The sequence below is a fragment of the Microcaecilia unicolor genome, chromosome 1 (genome assembly GCF_901765095.1).
Source record: "Microcaecilia unicolor chromosome 1, aMicUni1.1, whole genome shotgun sequence".
Classification (NCBI taxonomy): Eukaryota; Metazoa; Chordata; class Amphibia; order Gymnophiona; family Siphonopidae; genus Microcaecilia; species Microcaecilia unicolor.
Window position 1 is genome coordinate 281,422,171 of NC_044031.1, and position 17,402 is coordinate 281,439,572.

Below are 17,402 nucleotides of genomic sequence, written 5' to 3' on the forward strand. Positions count from 1 at the left end.
TGTTTAGCATATGGTAAAAATGCTAGAGCACCTTGTAAAAGAGGCCCTAAGTTTGAGATGTCCCTCTTACCACATCACTGGTCCTAAAAAAACTCCACATATCCAAAGTATAGATTATTTGAATCAAGACTTCATGTCACTGCTGTAATTACAAAGTAGCTCTGGGATGAAAAGTGCTTCCTAATTTTGGTTTTTCGGGCTGCACTGAAGTGTCACAGAGTTGGAGGGAATAATTTTTCTCACAGATAAGTGTTATTTTGAACTTTCTCTGGGACTGTTATAATTTTTTTTAACATTTTGAATATATGCACAATTTAATCCGGTGATATGAAGTCTTAATTCAAATAATCTATACTTTGGATATGTGGAGGGTTTTTTTTAGTACCAGTGATGTGGTAAGAGGGACTTCCCAAACTTAGTGGGAGCCCATGTATGTATTTATGTTTTCAATGTCAAGCTCAGATATATATAATTTATAACTACAGCTTTAGATATGTCAAGTCACTTATTAATATAAAATCTATAGTTTCATCTAGTCAAACTTCAGTTTTAATTTTAAGCTAGTGAGGACCTCTGATGGTCCTCACTAGCTTAAAATTAAAACTGAAGTTTAACTAGATGAAACTACAGATGTTATATTAATAAGTGACTGTATTTATGTTTTGACACTGATATTATTGTGATTTACAATAGCAGCTCGCCAATTTTATGGAGATAATTTTTTTAGTAATATATACTGTGTTTTCTCCACTCTTATCTTTGTATGGTCGATATATCAGTCACTATGTTATGGGTCACCAGCATCACCTCCATTTTAGACACATTCAGACAAGAGGTGATGTTTCATCTGCATCAATTCTTTACAAGACATTCAAAGTCATAAAGGTGCTAAGTAGATGTTAAACAGGACAGTAGATAGATAGGATCCCTGAGGCACACCTACCAGTATATACTTTGATGGAGAAGAAGCATTTCCTGTTTGTACTTCCTGCTTCCTACCACACAGAAAAGTTCTAAACCAATGAAATACTTATCCAGCAATTCCAGGTGCCGATGGTCAGAAGCCCTGCACTGTTCCAAACAGCCCTCTAAAAATAGCATTGGAACAGCACGAGGCTATAACGTCCCTATGAATAGAGCTAATAGCATGCAAATATAGGCATGCTATTAGCTCTGATCATAGGGGTAAAGTGGCATAGGGTTAAGCTGCTATTCCGCCCCTACGATCAGAGCGCTGTTCTCTGATCATAGGGGCAGAATTCAAAAACAGCTAATTAAAATCTAATTTAAATGAGCTGTGCGCTATTGCCTCTCATGTGCACTGTTTTCCCAATGATCATGGATGCAAAGGTAAATGTGGGCTTTAGTGCAGCACTAGTGGCCTCTAGCGCCCTCATTTATCTTAGATCATTGGGCTGCCAGTGGCCTTAAGGCTACGCAAAGAACGGAATAATGATGGATTAACTGTGTCGAACACAGTTGAGACTTCCAAAAAGATCAGAAAAAGGAATTACCTGGTCAATCTTTTTTCACAATTCATCTACTGTGGACAAAGGAAGGATTTGGTACTATGTGCTCTACAAATGCCTTATTGGAACAAATCCAATTGTTGGCACATTGCAGAAAATCGTCTGAGTCAACACAACCTTCTCAATTAGTTTAGCCAAAATTGGCAGTGAAGAAATGGGTCAGAACTTTGTTAAAATATTTGGATCTAAAATACAGTTCTCCAAGGGCCCTGTTTACTAAGCAGTGTTGTAGGCGCATTAATGTTTTTAACACGCATTAACCATGTATGCGCGTTAACCATGTACGTGCCTACAATATCCCTATAGGCGCCTACATGGTTAGCATGCGCGCTAAGTGTAGGCACGCTAAAAACACTAGCACACCTTATTAAACAGGGCCCCAAGAGTGGCCAAACTGTGGCAGAACTTTGTTAAAATATGTGGATCTAAATTACAGTTCTCTGAGAGTGGTTAAACTGTAGCTAACTTAAAGAATCTAGAAATTGTTCTGTAATTAAAGAGAGATTCCCAAATAATCTCAACGCCAAACCAGAAAATTTAACATTAAAATATTTATTGTATAATTAGTTTTAAGATGAAAAGTTATAGCTATTATGAACCAAGTAATTGTCAAAAGCATTTGTACATTCCATTTTAGGTAAAAAAAACTCACAAAAAATATAATTTTTCTAGGGACATTGACATTCTCAGTTACAGTTTACACACAACTACAATAAGTAGATGTATCATTGCAGGTTTACATTAGTCAATATAGAAGAAATCACAGAAAGGATAGTTTGAAAGACAAGTGGAGAACACTGATCTTGCAAGGATAAAGTTAGCTGAAGAGATTTTACAGTCATAGAAACGTTACCATCTTCTAATTTATCAAAAAGACTCCCATATGGAGAAAGGATTAGAAACAGGTCTAAAACCCCCACACGACAGACTGTCTCTCATTGAAGCACCTGTTTAAAAAACTGGAATAACTGTGGCCTTTTTAAGGACTTGGGAATGAAAAGCCAAAGAAGCATTCACAATATAACTATTCTAACACAGAATCCAAACTTGAACAAATGTATTGGAAAAGGATCATGAAAGGGAATGGGATGAGATGTGATATACTGCCTTTCTGTGGTTACAATCAAAGCAATTTTACATACTATATACAGGTGCTTGTTTTGTACCTGGGGCAATGGAGGGTTAAGTGATTTGCCCAGAATTACAAGGAGCTGCAGTGGAACTGAACTTGGTTCTCAGCCCATTGCACTAACCATTAGTCTACTCCTCCACTCCTATGAGAACATGTTAGACCTAATGAACTTACCAGCTGTTTACTTCTGTCCAATTCCAGAACAAAGTCCTGATCTAAATCAGCCCAAACTCCCCTTTTTCTTCCTTATTTGCTAATTTCACTGATGATGCTAATAGTTAAAGACAGAATAAATAACCAGAGAACTCACCAAAACGTAAAATGTGCTTTAGGTCCCAATTAAGACCTTTTCTGTAGCCCAGTCATCACAATGCTGGTTCTTGGCAGAGCGGCTGACAGAGCATGACTATTCCTGAAACTCAAAGTCTGCAAAGCCTAGACATGACCGGCGGATGTCACTGCTGTGTACTGACTGAGTTTCCCCTCAATGGAAGGATATCCTTGGCTTTACAGCACTCCCAGTGCCCGAGGTCTGAGACCTAAACCTGGAGTTCCCCACGTAGGAATGAGGTTAATTTTTGTCAGGGCATGGAAAAATTAACCCATTTGAAAACATTTTCCAGCTAGTACATGGTTTCCAATGCCTACAGATTAGCACCCCATCCCCGTCACCAGTTCTGTCCAGCTGGAGATAACTGGCCCCCTTACAAGGACCAGAAATGTACTCTATGGAGCACGTTCATTGGGACACTGGTGCAACAAGTAAACTACACCATTAAACTGAACAGTGCACTGCTGAATGAACCATTGTTACAGAAAGACATCTCTCACCAAAGAGGACTTGTGGGCTCCCTGTGTTTCATTTCTGAACGTCCCATCCTCACCTGATCTCCATGCTGACCCAGAAACACTTTTTCATCCAAACAAAAACATATGTTAATAAAAGTGTAGCTCCTGTCAACATAAACTAGGATTTAAGAAGTCTATACTAATAAAGTAATTGATATTATTATAACAGTTAATTATTTCCTTATTAGAAAAAAAAAGAGACCACCCCAGATGGGACTCGAACCCACAATCCCTGGCTTAGGAGGCCAATGCCTTATCCATTAGGCCACTGGGGCTCGTACATAAAAGCCGTTCTTAGAGTTTTAGTTATATATTACTATTGTAAGCGTGTACGATGACATCATGATTTTTCTTGGACCCGTTTCTTTATTTTACCAACAGTAAGACTTTCTTTATGACGATTTGCACAGTACAGCCAATCGATGCAGACGATAACGCTTTCAACCTTACGGATTTCATTTCAATCAATCCGCCGGTGGTATCTGGGGCATGCTGGGAGTCCTGCGTCATAGGACTCGGGAGTGCGGTGGGTACAGTGCTACAACTACTATTGACCTGTTGTCAAGTGGGAACTCTCCCAACCAAATTGGGCTAATTTTAAAATTCTATACAGGCTGAACTTTTATTTTCTGCAGCAGGACCTTAGCATCGACTTTCCCTCCCAGCTTTCACAATCAGCGGCCGAATGTATCACCGCGGGCGACATAGGAAATACCCCCACACTACCAAGCATTCCTCTGCGCCTGCGCATTCACATGTAACATTACACAGGTCCTCGGTAGGAGAAAGTGCAATAACGGTAATTCGACTGCGGCTGCCGGTTCCGCGCATGCTCCGCTACGTCCTCTTCTGCAGGAAATTGCTCTTAGGAGGGAATGAGAGCGGGAGCCCTCTGCTGGGGGATTGAGAAAAGTGCATGCAGCTGTCAAAAATGTAATAGATCAGCCCATGTATTAGATCAAGGAGGTTGAAGAAAACAGGAGACGGGGTGATCCTATCATATGAGCTGAAGCCAGTAGGCGGAGCTTGCTGCCGTTTTAGTACACCCAAAACAATAGCAAAGTCTAAAGCAGTTCCACCAAAGGCAGTGACTTAAAGGTGGAGGACAAAAATTATGTGCTTTTACTTATTTCACAGCTTTATAAGTTACTTGAAAGCTTCCTATATACCATAAAACGCACCTCCAACATTCTGAAGCTGACTGCATGGCTGAGGGTTCCTGCTCTCTGTATTATCCATCTCCTGAATTGACATAACTACTTCCGGATTCGTCACCAGCAGAAGTGACCAACCACACAAGGTTTCTCAGCTTCAGAATGTTGGAGGTGCATTCTATTAAATAGTATTGGTCAGTTCCTTGAAGCACAGCCAGAGCCTAATGCTCAGACACCAGAGAGAGAGAGAGAGAGGCGAGAGAGAGAGAGAGTGGGCGGGGGGGGGGGGGGGGGGGGGGGGGGGGGGGGGCTTACATGAGAGGGAGGGACAGGATCCGGTCAAAACCAGTAAGTGGGGTAAGCACCGCAGGGGGGTGCCGCGCCACCATACCACGCCACCCTTGGAGGTTTAAATCTTTTATTTACCTGCGCCCCAGCGTCCGTGTCATTTCAAAGCCCTGCTCATCAATAGCCTTCCCTCCCTTCGTGAGTTCGTTCCCAAAGAGTCCTGCCTTCTGACGTCATTTCCTCGAGGGCGGGACTCTGCGGGAACGAACTCACGAAGGGAGGGAAGGCTAGAGATAGGCAGGACTTTGAAATGACGCGGACATGGACGCTGGAGCGGAGGTAAATTAAAAATAAAGACTTAAACCACGTAGGGTGGCAAGAAGAAAAAGGGGGATGTTAGGGGGAGAAGAGTGCGGGCAGGTGGCCAAAAATGGGAGGGGGATGGGGCGAAGGAGAATCGCTGGACAGGGTGGGAGAAGAGAGAAAGGAGATGGGGGGGGCCCAACTGATAGTCTGCGGGGGGGGGGGGGGCCAGAGACCCTAGGACCAGCCCTGGGGAGGGAGGGGGGCCTGACACCAGAGGGGGGGGAGGTATCTCTGTGTGTGTGTCTCTCTCTCTCTCTCTCTCTCTCTCTCTCACACACACACACACACACACACTCTCTCTCTCTCTCTCTCTCTCTCACACAGTCAATGTCTTGCTCTCTCTCACACACTCTATGTCTCACACTGTATCACATTCACTCACACACTCTCTTGGTCTCATAGTGGTTAGGGTGGTGGACTTTGGTCCTGGGGAACTGAGGAACTGAGTTCAATTCCCACTTCAGGCACAGGCAGCTCCTTGTGACTCTGGGCAAGTCACTTAACCCTCCATTGCCCCAGGTACAAATAAGTACCTGTATACAATATGTAAGCCGCATTGAGCCTGCCATGAGTGGGAAAGCGCGGGGTACAAATGTAATAAAAAAAATGTAATAAAAAAATACACTCAGTCTCACAGAGAGTCTGTGTCTCGCACACACTGTATCTGTGTGAAACACACTCTCACGTCTCACATACGCACTTGCACACACTCTCTCACAGACACACTCGCACCCAGACTCACTCTCTCTCTCTCACACACATTTGCACATTCACTCTCTCTCTCACACACAGTCACTCTCACATACACTCTCTCAAACATACACACTCCAAGGAAAACCTTGCTAGCGCCCGTTTCATTTGTGTCAGAAACTGGCCTTTTTTTACTAGTGTAGATATAAATATAATGAAATAAAAACTGAATATCACTAAAACAGCTTTAAAAATTATTGCAGTTGGTAGAACCTGCACTTATAAACTCTGTATTTTGTTCTAATTTTTCTACACTGTTCTATACAATACAGACAATAATAATACAGTGAGCCAGCCATTTTAGGTTTCACTCAGTGGTGTGCTGGAGCAGGCTCTCGAGAGCCATTTGTTAAGTTTTTAAGAATTTTGGGAGCCGGTTCTCCATGGCTACTTTAACAAATGGATCCCAAAATGTGGGCTTGGGCCCCTCCTGAATTCTCTTTTACTTTGCTGGCGAGAGAGAGTCAACAATTTACCAGCACACCCCTGGTTTCACTGCATTATTATTAGAATCTGAATCATAGTTACCTGATGCTAGGGTCCACCTTGGAGGTCAGCACTAAAAAAAAGATCTAGGTGTCATTGTAGATAATATTCTGAAATCTTCTGCTCAGTGTGTGGCAGTGGCAGCAGCCAAAAAAGCAAACAGGATGCTAGAAATTATTAGGAAAGGGATGGTGAATAAGACTGAAAATACTATAATGCCTCTGTATCGCTCCATGGTGTGACTGCATCTTGAGTACTACGTTCAATTCTGGTTGCTATATCCCAAAAAAGATATAGCAGAATTAGAAAAGGTTCAAAGAAGAGCGATCAAAATGATAAAGCTTGCTAGGGAATCTGTGGGACTGTTGGATCAGGAAGAAGCAAAAAGAGCACTTGGGGAGGACAAGGCCATAGTAGAGGGACTGAATGAATTCTTCTTTATGGAAGAAGATGCAAGAGATCTACCTATATTGGAAATGGTTTTCATGGGTGACGATGTGAAGGAACTGAAAGAATTCTTAGTGATCTTGGAAGATGTACTGAGCCAAATTGACAAGTTAAAGAGTGATTAAATCACCTGGACCAGATGTTATACACCCCAGGGTATTGAAAGAACTCAAACATGAAATTACTGATCTGCTGCTGGTGATCTGTAACCTCTCATTAAAATCGTCCATAGTACCTGAAGACTGGAGGGTGGCCAATGTGACACCCATTTTTAAAAAGGGTTCTAGGGGCAATCCAGGGAATTACAGACCGGTAAGCCTGACTTTGGTGCTGGGGAAAATAGTGGAAACTATTATAAATTATAAAATTACAGAACATATAGACAAACATGGTTTAATGGGACAGCGTCAGCATGGATTCAGCCAAGGGAGGGCTCGTCTCACCAATTTTATTAATTTCTTTGAAGGCATAAATAAACATGTTGATAAAGGTGAGCTGGCTGATGTAGTGTATCTGGATTTTCAGAAAGATATTGACAAAGTACCTCATGAGAGACTCGTAACAAAATTAAGGAGTCATGGGATAGGAGGCAAGATTCTGGTGTGGATTAGGAATTGGTTATTGGGCAGCAAACAGAGGGTAGGGTTAAATGGCCATTTTTCTCAATGGAGGAGGTTGAATAGTGGAGTGCTGCAGAGATCTGTACTGGGAGTCCTAGGACCAGTGCTATTTAACATATTTATAAATGATTTGGAAATGAAAACGACGAGTGAGGTGATTACATTTGCACATCAGACAAAACTATTAAAAGTTGTCAAAATGCATGCAGATTGTGAAAAATTGCACAAAGAACTTAAGAGACTAGAAGACTGTGCATCCAAATGTCAGATGAATGCAAAGTTATTCACATTGGGAAGAATAATCCAAATCATAGTTATCTGATGCTAGGGTCCACTTTAAGAGTCAGCACTCAAGAAAAAGACCTAAGTGTCATTGTAGACAATATGCTGAAATCTTCTGCTCAGTGTGCAGTGGCAGCAGGCAAAAAAGCAAACAGGGTGCTAAGAATTATTAGGAGAGGGCTGCAAAATAAGACCAAAAATATTATAATACCTCTATATCATTCCAAGGTGCAACTTCACTTTGAGTATTGTGTATATTATTTTATGGGGCTCATTTTTTTTTTAATTTGTAAGAAGTCTTTATTGTTCATTGAAACAACACAAAGAATGCAAAATACTATCCAGCAGATTACATTTACCTTTGACTAATACAGTATTCCACTAGTGCTTTGTACAGTATAACTCATCATAGTTTCAACTTTCCGATATCAACATTTTTAAACTTCAACATTTTTGTTTTTTGTTTTTTGTTTTTTTCCCCCAACTTTTTAATAGAACAGAAGTTACCCTCCCTCCCGCCCCCCTACCCCTCTCCGCAAGAAAGCACCGCTGAGCACTACCTCTTTTTTTTTTTTTTTTTTAAATATTTAACTAGACACTCTTCTCTCAGACATATTAGTTCGTCAGAGCGTCTACAGGGATGTATTTCCAAACAGAGTGCCATTTCCCCATTTGTTGCTTATGCTCAGCCACCAATCTTTCCATTTCACGTACATACCTCAACTTATTAAGCCACTTAGCCAGCGGGGGAACTCCCTCCCTCCTCCATTGTGAAGCTACAACCACCCTTGCTGTACCAACCACATACTTTGCCAAAGTTTGTTGACAGGATAATAGGCCTGCAATCCTAGCTGAAAATAGGAACACCTCAGGGGCCCAGGGCACTGTGCACCCTATCCAAGCCTGCAGCCTGTAATGTACCGCCTTCCAAAAGGCACGGATTTTAACACAATTCCACCATATGTGTCCCATGGTACCCTCTTGGCCACACCTTCTCCAACACATGCCCGAGGCATTTGGGAAAATCCGCCTCAATCGAGCAGGCGTGAGATACCACCGATATAATACTTTCATAGCATTCTCCTGCAGGGGTACATGGGTTGACACCTTCACAGCTGCTTTTTCTATGCTCTCCCACCCAGGGTCTCCCAAACTCGTCCCCAGCTCTCGCTCCCAGCTTTTCCTATGTACCTCGTAACTGGGCGCCTGCTTGCTTATATTATGGTACAAGGAACCTATCAATCCCCTAGATGTAGCATGTCGCTCACATATCCCCTCCAAATCTAATTTCTCACGCTGCATCACCTCCCTCACCGCCTTGCTTTTAAGGAGAGATACTAATTGACGGTATGCAAAGTCGCCTCCCTCCACCCCAGGATATCTGCCCCGCAATGTATCGAAAGATACCAGCATATCAGCTTCAAATAATTGGCCCCAGGTTCTCACCCCTATCTCATACCATTTAGTAAAGATCCCCGTTATCGTCCCCGGTAAAAATAAAGGATTAAAAGCTATCGGCGTGTAGCGAGTCAATATACATTGTCTCTTAGGGAACAAACTATCCCAATAATGGAGCGTTACCGCTATGGAGGGACAAGCTCTTTCATTTATACTTCTAAAGGATTTTGGCAACCACATTAGTGCACTCAAAGGTTTGTCACCCACAGAATGTTGTTCTATTTGCACCCATTGGTGGTCCGGGTATTCTTGATACCATTCCAGTGCTGCTTTCCCCTGCGCTGCCCTGTAGTACCATGCAAGATTGGGTACCCCAAGTCCCCCCCTTTTCCTTTCCTTATATAGGAGCGACCTTGCTAGCCTAGGACGCTTTCCTGCCCAGACGAATCGCACCAGCCTATCTTGTAAATTAGCTAAGAATCGCCTGGGCATTATCACAGGCAGCACCTGGAAAAGGTATAACAGTCTTGGCAAGACATTCATTTTAAGAATAGCTATCCTGCCAAACCATGATGTTCCCAAATCTCCCCACCTCTCTAGATCTTCCTTGATAATTTTACCCAACCCCTTATAGTTTGCATTAAAGAGCTCCGAAGGATCCCTAGTCAGATTCACCCCCAGGTATTTTAAATGTTTGTGGGCCCACCGAAATGGAGATGAAATCTTTAAAGACTCCACCACATCCTCCGGAATTGTCACATTCAGGGCCTCAGATTTTGCCATGTTGACCCTAAATCCAGACACCTCTGAATACTGCTGTATCATGTGTTCTAAGTGCGGGAATGTGGTCAAGGGTCTAGTGACGAACAATAATACATCATCTGCAAATAAGGCCAATTTATGTGTTCTATCCGCTATCTTAGCTCCCGAAATATCAGGATCAGACCGCACACGGGCTGCAAAAGGCTCCATTACCATTGCAAATAATAAGGGAGACAAAGGGCATCCCTGCCTAGTACCTCTATGTAAATTGAATAAGTCTGAATTTCCTCCATTGACCCGAACACAGGCCTTAGGGAACTCGTAAAAGGCCCGAATCCAGCTACGAAATTGTATTCCAAACCCCATATTTTCCATCACCTTATACAAAGGCTTTTTCCGCGTCGAGGCTTAAAAGACATAGCGGCTTCTGATTGTTTTTTGCCAAGTTCATTATATCCACCGCCCTTCTAATATTGTCCATCGCCTTTCGGTACTGAACAGAACCCACTTGGTCTGGATGAATAAGTACTGGCAGAATAGGGGCCAGACGGTTCGCCAGTACCTTAGCCAATATTTTGACATCTGCATTAAGCACAGAAATAGGTCTGTAGGATCCGCATTCAGAGTGATCTTTGCCTGGTTTAGGCAAGACCGCTATCCATGCCTCCATCATTGATTGAGGTAATGACCCCCCTCTCCCCACCTGATTAAACAAATCTGCTAGGAGCGGAGCTATTTCAGGGGCAAACTGCCTATAGAACTCATTGGGCAACCCATCAAGCCCGGGCGATTTATGTGAGGGGAGACTACTAATTGCTTCCTGGATTTCCCCGGGAGTGATTGGCTCATCTAACATTGTCTGCTGCTGGTGACTCAGAGAGGTAAGTTCACTATCCTGTAAGTAATGATCTATCAATTCCATCGAAGGGTTAAGCTTCTGGGCATATAGATCTTTATAAAATTCCCCAAATCTGTGTCGTATTTGTTCGGATGTACTTAAGGTATCTCCTCCACCATCTCGTATCTTTATGATATTCCGCTCAACTTTTTGCCTGCGCAACTTAATGGCGAGGAGGCGCCCTATTTTGTTAGCATATGCATATGAGCTCACCCTATTCTTTGCCTGTAGCATGCTTAGGTGTTCTGAATATATGGAGTCAAGGCGCATTCTCTGGGAATTAAGTTCTCTCAGAACCCCAGCTGCGCCAGTAGCCTTATGCTGCTCCTCTAGCAAACGAATGCTTTCCAGGCATTCCGCGATCTGCGCCCTACGAGCTTTCGATTGTCTACTGGCCAATTGTAGGAAATATCCCCGGGTCACCGCCTTCATAGCATCCCATATTATACTAAGCTGGGGTCCTGAGCCTAGATTAAATTCAAGATACTCTTTCAACACTTGCTTGTATCCATCCACCACTGTCCCCTCCCGCAGAAGACCAGTATTCAGTGTCCATCTTTTATTTTTTTTTTTCGGCCCTAATATTTGGTAGAGTCACCCATATGGGGGCATGATCCGACAGAGTCACATTACCTATCCCTGCTTCAGGACCATGCTCCACCAGGGTTGCATCCACAAACATATAGTCAATGCGTGAATAAGAGTTATGTACTGCGGAGTAAAATGTATAGTCTCGTACCCTCTGATGTTTACCCTCCATAGGTCCACTGTGCCCAGCGAAAGCGCCAAAGATTTCAAGGCCAAAGATTCCCTATGCCCCTCGCCTCTGGGGAGCCCTGAACGATCTATGCTCGGGTTCATCACTGTATTGAAGTCCCCCCCTATTACTAGTGAGCCCTGCGCAAAAGTAGCCAAGGAATTTCTAACCTTCCCCAGGAACCCAACCTGTCCCGTGTTAGGCGCATATATAGAGGCCAGGGTTAAATCCACATTATCAATCTTGGTATGCATGAAAATATAGCGTCCACCCACATCCCGTTTTACCTTAAGAACCTGCGCCCCAACCGCAACGTGAATCAAGATCGCAACTCCTCCTTTCTTTGACCCATTTGCTGATGCACAATACACTACTGGGTACTCTGGATGGGAAAGAAGCCTTTCATGTCTACCCACCAAATGCGTCTCCTGCAGGAGAACCACATGTGGTCTATGCTGCTTTATTTCCTTATAAAACTTTTGCCTCTTCTGAGGCATGTTTAGGCCCTTTACATTATAGGAGAGAATTTTTAAGTCCATGTCAATCACCGTAGTTTGTAATAAAGCTGTTCTATCGCACCCCTGCATGATATCTCTATACAGTGCCATAATGCAAAATATATTCCCTGCATACCCAGCAGTGCCCCTCTCTCTCCCTTATTTTCCCATATCTCACTATCCCCCCCTCCCTCCCACCACCCCCCTCCCTCCCACCCCCTCCATTCACACCAATTGGAAGACCAATGTCCTCCAAGTGGGTCTTTGGGAAGTTATTCACCCACCACATAGTTCCCAAACCCACATCCATCCCTCCCCATCAATATCAGCTCATTCACGATCCCACTTAATCCTCACCCTTACATCTTTCATTACTGTGCCCTCCTTTCAATTTACCATTTCAACGTTCTTCAAAATCATACATTTGAAGGTTTATGGGGCTCATTTTTAAAGAGAAAAATGTCCAAAAAGTGTCATAAAGCAGCATTTGGATGGATTTTTCTCAAAACATCCAAATCGATATTTTCAAAACCTGTTTTGCAGACGTCTATCTATACATTTCATCTGCAGTGCATCCACATAAGATAACGCAGAGAGCACAAAACTTATTACTGTTAAGGACTGTACCAGCCCCTCCCCAAACAGATACCCTCAGCTGCACTTTCTTGGGACACCAGCCTGGCCAATCACAAAAAAAAAGAAAAACTACAAACAAAAGAATCTTATCACATTAGTAATGTTTTATTCTTACCAAGATTATGAACATAAGAAATTATTAGCAGAATAAAAGCAGGGGAATTGGAAACATAGGAAAAGGGAAAAGCTGGCGAGAGGAACACGTATCTCATTGCTGGGTGAGGCCAATATTGAGAGATTTTCAGTGTTCTCTCTTGTTGTCCCTTCCATACAGATGCATTTCCCGAGTCCTCATTGGGCACACTCTTTATTAGAAGCTTCTTATTGCAGTTATACAAAGTAAGGGTCATAGTCCTCAGGAAAAGGCACATTCTCAGGAACCAGTTTGTTTTCCTGTTCCATCTTTTCTCCCTCGCCTTAGGGCCAAGGTCTCTTCACCTGTCCCTATATTCCTTCTTCCCACACCCTTCTAGCCATAAATATAGTGCTGATGGAACAATGGCCCTTATCTCCAGCTGACTTCCTCTTTGATGCACACATAGTCATGGACATAATTATACAGTAGCACAGTTCCTCTCCTCAGGGAAAAAGGGTGGGAGTGGGGTGGGGGGTTCTGAGGTAATTGTTTAATTGCTTTGGCCTGAGCAGTGCAGGGAAATTAATGTTTTCAATCCACAGTAAGAGAAATGTATTTAATATCTCACCATCTGTACTGGGCCTTCATAGTTACTAGGCCATATTCTCAACATTACAAACGGTATTTTCGGGGAAAAAAAACAGACTTTTTGCTTTTTTGAAAATGGCTAATTTGCTATTCAGATTTTGGATGTTTAGCACAAAATTTCCAAAGTCTGACTTAGATGTCATATCAAAAACGCCCTTCTATGAGATATTGGCAATGTTCTTTCCAAAGAAGATGTGATGTAGTCATTTTTTTTTTTTAATCGGTCATCAATTTTATTGCAGCATTTTGTACAATCTGGAGGTGACACAAGCAATTCACGTGTACCTGTTCCACACCTCTCAGTATTTTATATACCTCTATCATATCTCCCCTCAGCCGTCTTTTCTCCAAGCTGAAGAGACCAAGCTGTTTCAGCCTTTGCTCATAAGGAACTTGTCCCATCCCCTTTATCATTTTTGTCACCCTTCTCTGTACCTTTTCTAATTCTACTATATATTTTTTGAGATCTGGTGACCAGAATTGCACACAGTATTCAAGGCGCGGTCTCACAAAGGTTGCAAGTCAAAAGTATTTTGGGTATAAAAAAGGGGTTGTAGTCAGCTCTGTTATTTCACAGGCTTAGTCCTTTTGAGTCTCTCTCTCTCTCTCTCTCTCTCTCTCTCAATATAGTTCCAGTCAATACTGTTCATGGGACTGGCTCCTAGACAGGTCCAAACACTCTGGCAACTAATGCCACCTCAGGTCCCTTCTGGACACACATCAAATTTATACACTTTAGGAGTACTCTGCAAGGTTCTCTCCTACCTTGGCAGTCTTCTGTCCATGTATTATTAACTCCTGGAGGCTGACTTAACTACTTACATTCCCACCATAGGAGTTCTGGCTACTTCCCTGACACTCTCATCAGGTATTGTAGCCTCAGTTGCTACTCCCTTAGGGACCTCGTATGGCCTCTTTCCTGGAAATATCTTCACTTGGAACCTCTTTGAACTGTTCTGCTCTATGACATTTAACCTCCTCCCTGCCTAAGCCCTACCCCTCTGACTCAGCAGGTTAATGCCACTTGCTGTAAGGTGGTTCAACTTCAGACTCACTGAGGGAATGATCCTATGGGAAGCCGGCCATGTGTCATCCACTCCCTCACAGGGAGGATCATCATCTTAAGTGTCACCACCCTTCCTCTCCATGTCAGTAAGCCTAGAAATAGCTGAAAAAGGAAAGCACAGCCGAAGGTATGGGGGGGGGGGGGATTACTCAATATGAGACAATATTACAGAGCTGTGGTGATTAAAGCTTTGAAGAAGCTTTATAATCTCTACACTCAAACTCACAGATGGACATTGGCACCAATAACAACTTTTGAACTCCCAACGAGTGGAGCAGATTTACAGCCAGTAAGGGGTAACAGTAGACGAGCTGATCACCCTTTCCTGTGTGCCTTGGAGTCCATGTGGCAACAATGTAAAAGGGAGATGGGCATGCATGCCTACTTCATCCATTTGGTCAGTTGAGGGACCACTTCATATTTTTGACCCCTTCTGCACAAGTTGTAAGATATTGAGCTGGTCAGATGCTCAGATCTATTTGAACAGGGTACGTTGTTATCCTTGCAACAACTGCAAGACTTAACCACAAGCAATATTTCTACCAATACTTCCAACTGTGGGACGTGTTATTAGCGAGGGATGCTAAAACCAGTTTACAAAGGAAACCATTGCAACTGGAAGCAGTATTATTTAAAAGGGGGCCCAGGACCAAGCTAGTATCATGGGTATATTCAGCTTTGGAGGAAGCAAAGGGGTTATCCTTCATTGATCACATTGTTTTTTGGGAGAAATGGCTAGGAGGTCCTTTAGGAGAAGATTTTTAGTAAAGGGCTTATTTGTACACTCATAAGTGCTTGGCAGTTACAGCATATAAACAGATGCAATATCAGACAACAAATCAGCTCTACTGGGCACCAGTTAGCAAAAGATTGCCATGGAAATGCCCGGGGGAGCCTCTTGGAGGAAGTATGGTGGCCTGAAAGACTATGAACACATATGGTGGACTTGACCTAAGGCATAAACCTTCTGGATGTGGTATGGGATGAGATTTATAAGTGGACTGCACTGGAGATTACCAGGGTTGTGTCTGTTGGAGGTGGCACTTTACCAATGGATTAAAAACATTTGATACAGACCCTGTTGCTGGCCCCTAAAATGGCTTTTGCCAGGAACTGGAAATCTACACAGGCTCCTATGATTCAGATATGGAGAGCCATTTGTGCAGAACTGAGAAAGTATGACAAAATTACTTGTAGCTTGAAAGGGAAGAAAGCACAACATAATAAAACGTGGACCTCCATTCCTTTATAATGTTCCATTCTTATCTGTCTAGGGTTGCTACTCTGTGTATTCTTCCTGCTACCACAGCAAAACAAACAGCAGACCACCAAATACGGAAAATACAAGGACTTTAATTTCACCATTGGAATACTATGCCTGATGTGGCCACATTTTGCCCAGAAGGCTGCATCAGAGGCAAAACTGTCCCATAAAACAATAAAATTAAAATTATGCATACATTATGAAACAAACATTCAAATCAACTGTAAATCATATTTAAAACAAACACAAAATCAATTTTAAATAATATTAAAAACCATGCAAGACCCGACATACATCAGGATTACCAACATATAAAAAGTGTCCAAGTATACATATTACTTACGATATATAATAGCGGCAGTGTGGGAAGTGAATAATAAAATACGAAAACTGTGCATTATTGTGCTAAACTGTGAGGCAGTCATCAAATAAAACTTAACCCATTCATTAAATGTGAGGCAGACATCAAATGAAGCTCAATCCATTCAGTGAATGTGCACAGCTGTTATGATTGGGGTCTGAACCCCTCTCAAACTTACCTCTTTCCTGGGGGTCAGCTTCTTAGCTGGCTTCTGTTTCTTTGTCTGTCCTTTCTGAGCTGGCTCTGTCTCTCTGTGCTGGCAGCTTCCAGCAGCAGGGCTCTAATTGTTTCACTATACTGCACCTGTGTGGGTAGTCTGAGTTGTTCTAACTCTCTTTGGGTGTACTGGCTTCAAGTGTTTCACGGTTTTGCATTGGTGTGGGTTGGGCCTCTCTGGGTCAGTGTGCTTTTGCCTAGGTCTAGGGAGTGTGACATCATCAGGGAGGGCCTTGATAAGGAAGTGGTATTGTTTCCTTCAGGGCCTTTGCAACGGTTGTGTTTGCTTTAGGTAGGGTGGTGCAGTGTGCACTTCTAACTTTGTGTCTAGTTTCCCTGCTTGCTTTTGCTAAGGTCCAGGTTAGTGTTAGTGCAGTGTGCACTGGTGTTTGTGTGTTTAGCTTTCCTGCTTTTCCCTCTTGGTTTTGGAAGCATTGCTGTGTGTAGGGCTTTGGAAGCTCTGTTGTTGATAGAAGTACTTCAGGGTTTGGTGGTGTTAGGAACACTGCAGAGTTTGCTGTTAGAAGTACTTCTGGGTTTGTGCTATTAGGAGCATTGCAGTCTTTGCTGTTGGTGTTTGGTGATTTAGAATCACTTTTGGCTTATGTGTTAGCTTCCCTGCTTTTCCTTGTGCCTCCCCTGTATTCCCTTTTAGTGCTAGGAGCTCTTCTGGTTGCTTGCCAGAGTAGTGCTTAGGAAGCACCTTGTTAGTTGTATCTCGCTTGCTAGAGCAGTGCTTAGGTAGCTGGTCAGTTTTGTGTTTAGCTTATTAGTGTAAAGCTCTGCTTGTAGCTTGGTGCTTAGTAGCACCTGTGTTAGCTTTGTGTTTAGTTCCCTGCTCTGTTAGTTTAGGGCTTAGGAAGTCCCTTTCTTGAGCAGGGCTTAGGAGCTCCTGTTTAGTATAGGGCTTAGGAAGTCCT

At 42.9% G+C, this 17,402-nt stretch overlaps 1 long non-coding RNA gene and 1 other non-coding gene across 2 annotated transcripts; one reads left to right on the top strand and one right to left on the bottom strand.

Moving 5' to 3' along the window:
• The first annotated feature begins 1,114 nt into the window (after window positions 1–1,114).
• Window positions 1,115–16,724, top strand: LOC115460212. Its single transcript, XR_003940416.1, has 3 exons — window positions 1,115–1,185; window positions 6,736–6,745; window positions 16,712–16,724. It is a non-coding gene; the product is annotated as an uncharacterized LOC115460212 (long non-coding RNA).
• TRNAR-CCU lies at window positions 3,713–3,785 on the bottom strand. The gene has a single exon. It is a non-coding gene; the product is annotated as a tRNA-Arg (tRNA).
• Window positions 16,725–17,402: the final 678 nt, after the last annotated feature.